Raw genomic sequence first — 4,183 nt, forward strand, 5'->3', positions numbered from 1 at the left:
AAACATACCTATTTCTATAATGACACCTGAGAGGATCCCATAATCACAAGACAATAAGAGATGGGCTTTTGGATAGAAAACAATAAGTGCATCTACATGAGATGCTAAATACTCAATAGACTAATTCTACTGTGTGTTAGTATGTCATGCAGTAAAATTAGTCTACTGAGCACTGGCATCACTAAAAGACCGTGCACAGGGACTACTGCACAGTAGTTACTGTGCATGGAGGAAGTACCTGCGACTACAAGAATAAAACTTAAAGTGCAGTAGCAAAGGTGCATTAATGCATGTATAGACATGCCCAGTAGCATGCAGTGAGATGTGTGATAAGACACTTGAGCAGGCAAAGCTGTTTGATTGGGTCCAGCAAGCAGTGACTGATTCGATCAAGTTCTGCTATGAAAATTCCCCTCTCCTTGTCTGCAGACCCACCAGCACCAGCCTTGCAGATGTCTCGGGTGAAATAGGGTCATTAAAACTGGAAGGCGGTAAAATGTGCACCCTCTCCTCCATGCAGGAAATGTGCTGGACTGTGCTCTCACAAGCCCTGCATCCTAGGACATGTGGGCTGTAACAGAACCTAGATAGGTGCAACCCAAGCATGGGCACCTCAGGTTCATCCCGGGATAGGGAGCTGTGGTTTGGGGGACAGGAGAGCATGCCAGGAAAGGGGTTTTGTCCCTTGGGACTTCCTGTGGAGAGCCCCGGGCCTAAATCTTTGTAGGGGGAGCAGAGAGCCTAACTGGGGTCCATCACCGATCTGCAGACTAGCTGTGCAGGCTGGATGTTTTCAGGAGGAACAGCCTGAATATCCACTGGCAGATCTGCTTGGTTTTCAAGATGTACAAGACGAGGGTCAAGACTGGTGGCACCAGCAAGTAGGCATCAACCATGGGCTCATGCGTGATGGGGGAGAGGTGCTTCCCAAACTAGTGCAGGACAGAGAGGCTGATGAGGATAGCACAGATGTGAGAGATGAAGATGTTGAATGCCTTGGTGTGGGCGTCCTGGGAGGTGATGGCCAGCATGGCTCTGATGATCAGAATGTAAGACAGGAGGATGGACAGGGAGTCCACACCCTGGTGAGGATCACCACGATCAGGCTGTACAAGCTGTTGACCTGGGTGTGGGTGCAGGCCAACCTCCGCATGTCCTAGTGCAAGCAGAAGGAGTGGGAGAGGACATTGGACTTGCAGAACGGCAGCCTCTTGATCAGGATGGCCACCAGGAGAACCACGCTGACCCCCCCAAGGAGGAAGGCCGCCCCCGCTTTCATGATCATGGGGGTCATCAAGACCATGGTGTATTGCAGAGGCTTGCAGACGGGAATGAAGCAGTCCACCACCATGGTGACCAGCACCCCAGACTCCACGGCGGAGAAGGCATGGATGAAGTACATCTGGACAATGCAGGCATCAAAAGTCGATGGTTCTGGAGTCAAACCAGAAGATGCTCAACACGACGGGCAGCATGAAGATAGATAAGCCCAGGTCAGCCATAGCCAGCATGATAAGTAGTACATCGGGATGTGGAGGTTATGGTTGGCCCGTGCAACGGAGAGGATGGTGCAGTTGCCCACAAGGGCTGTCAGATACACCGAGAAGAGAGGGAAGGCCGTCCAGTTGTAGCCATGGCTCAGACCAGTGAGGAATCCCAGTGAGGATGACTCTGAGCTGACATCTCATGTGCTCAGCGCCCTTGGAAGTCCAAACCGTACAGCCCCTCTATGCCTACATCATCCCCGACCAGTGACTGTCCAACTTCTTCCTGACTCCCTCCAGTGATGGAGAGTCCACCCCTTCCCTCAGCATCTATTCTACTGTCTCACTGGTCCAACACCAAAGGTTTCACCTACTTTGCTAAACTTACTTTGCTGCGATGTTAAGATGTCATGAAACTTGTTCAGGTGCCCTGGGATACCAGTATGATGTGGTCACCTGCTGTTTTCTCCTTGTTTTGTTCAGGGCACAGAAGGGGTCATGCTCATTAACTAAGCAGCTACGCACACTTGGATTTCTTCTCTGCTCTTTGGTGTGGGTCCCAGGCCTTAGCCTTTGCACATTCATCCAAACCTTGAATGAGTAATTTCCTTATATGCGTTGGCTATAGTATCCAGGTGCATCACAAGCACTAGTTCATCTCTTTTTACAACAGCCCTGTGAATGGAGGAGTTACTATTTTACGTTCATTTTAATGTGGGGAAACTGAGTCACAGAGAAAATGAAATAAAAAATAGCTACTATTTTGTAAGTGGCCAATTTGAGACACTTAAGGGCCTTGACTTTTTTGTTTGTTTGTTTTTGGATCCTATAGGCTTGTGCAGCATGTTGTTGGTTTAAAACACAGCTCCTAGCGACTTCAGCTGCAGCTGTGAAAGCTCAGCAGATAAGGACTCTTGTGTCTCAGACTGTTTGCACAGGAAATGAGTCACACACAACTAGTGACTGTCAGTGCAAAGTCATGCTGAGCAAGACATGGAAACCTAGTCTTTGAGATGCCTGTTCTCCAGGGTAGCATCCGTGACGACACCTTCTCCATCTGCAAATGCTTGCCTGATTCAAATGACACCGATAAACAGGGATTTCCGGTTTTCTCTCTGTTTAGATATCAGTATTTACTGTGGTGTTTCATTTTAAACATAGAAAAATGTGGATTTCAGGTTACTTTTTTAAATCCAAAAATTGGGGATTTTTTTTTTTAAGTCAGAGAAAGCCCTGCTGATAATAGTGTCCTTCACTGCCTGGTCTGATTCATCCCCAGACTAGCTTGGTCTCATGAACTGTATAGACCTGAGAAAAACGGTGCAGTCAAGTTATGAAAGCATACGCTCCTATTCTATTATTCTACCCCCATATTACAGATGAGAAAACTGAGGTATGGAGAACTGAATGACTTGCTGAAGGCTGTCCAGCAGGCCAGGGCAGGAACAGAGGCCAGGCCTCCTGAGACCTGGTCCTTAGGTGCTCCATCGACTAAGCAAAGTCCCCGTGTGCTAACACGCAGGCTTTGGGAAGAACCTTGTCCTTGTTCGAGTTGGTATCAGGGATGAAAGCTGTGGCCTACAAACCCAGATGCATGGCCTCTCTTCTCCGGTCTCTTGTGTAACACAGCAGTGGAGACGGAAAGGGAGACTGAACTGGGGATGACCAGCATCTTGTTCCCTTCCCCACTGCAGCCTTCCACATCCAAGTTCATAGAAAATTCAGGTTGAAGGGACCTCAGGAGATCACATCTCAAGCAGGACCAGCTACATCACCCCAGCCAAAGGTCTGGTACAGAGGTCCCATCCCAGTTGGATGCAGAGGCTGTGCCCTTCATTCCCACGCTCAATAGCTACCAATGCCCCTTTGCTCCAAGAACGTGTCCAGTCCCTTGGTAAAAATGGATATACTCTCAGTTCCCACCACATCTGGTAGACACGAGTCCCACACTTTAATTACATGCTGTACACTTTAATTACACACTGAAGGAGGCAACTCCCACTCCAGAATCGCGCATTTGAGGAACAACGACAAAAAAATCAGAGAGCACCGGGGTTGCACTTGTTTTCTCTGCTGCAGCCCCCCAAGCGGGGACCAGAGTGTCTTAAATTCTGTATGGTGTTCCCATTGCCCATCCTACAGGTGCACATCAAAGGCTGGGCAGTATTTAGCCATGGAGCAGTTATAGCCCATAACCAGGAATGCACAATGACGGTGGTGATGGGAGCTAGGAAGGGAGGAAGGCAGGATTTACTTATTTTTTTAAAAGGGGCAGAGCTATGGATTGATGCCTGTTGTAAACCAATAGCACCTACATCAGAGAGAGAATTTCTTACGGCGAGATCAGAAGGCCTGTGATTATATTGGACTCCTTTATTGATTTTGTTTTGTTTTGTTTTTTTGCTACTAAGAGCAAATAATAAAATGTTCACTGACTTCGTCATCGTCCTTCCCGTCCTGCAAACTCATTCCCGGCACTGATCTGTGCTGCTAGCCTGCTAATCAGATCAAAAAGGGGAGGGGAGAGATTCACAGCCTTAGTCCTGAACAAACACTGCAGCCGTGATACCACTAGCAATGAAAAAGGCAGTCTGTTGACCATGTAAATACTCTGAAAACAAAACACCAAGGTGCCCATCTTTATTGGCTACCAAAGGCAAAGGGGATCATTTCCTTAGGTACAGGGCAAAGGAGATAAT

The 4,183-nt window shown here is 48.0% G+C and overlaps 1 pseudogene; it reads right to left on the reverse strand.

Moving 5' to 3' along the window:
• Positions 1-770: 770 nt before the first annotated feature.
• Positions 771-1,688, reverse strand: LOC149875616 (olfactory receptor 51H1-like; annotated as a pseudogene).
• Positions 1,689-4,183: the final 2,495 nt, after the last annotated feature.

The sequence above is a fragment of the Crocodylus siamensis genome, chromosome 1, assembly GCF_052110815.1.
Source record: "Crocodylus siamensis isolate JL-2025a chromosome 1, ASM5211081v1, whole genome shotgun sequence".
In the NCBI taxonomy this organism is placed as follows: Eukaryota; Metazoa; Chordata; order Crocodylia; family Crocodylidae; genus Crocodylus; species Crocodylus siamensis.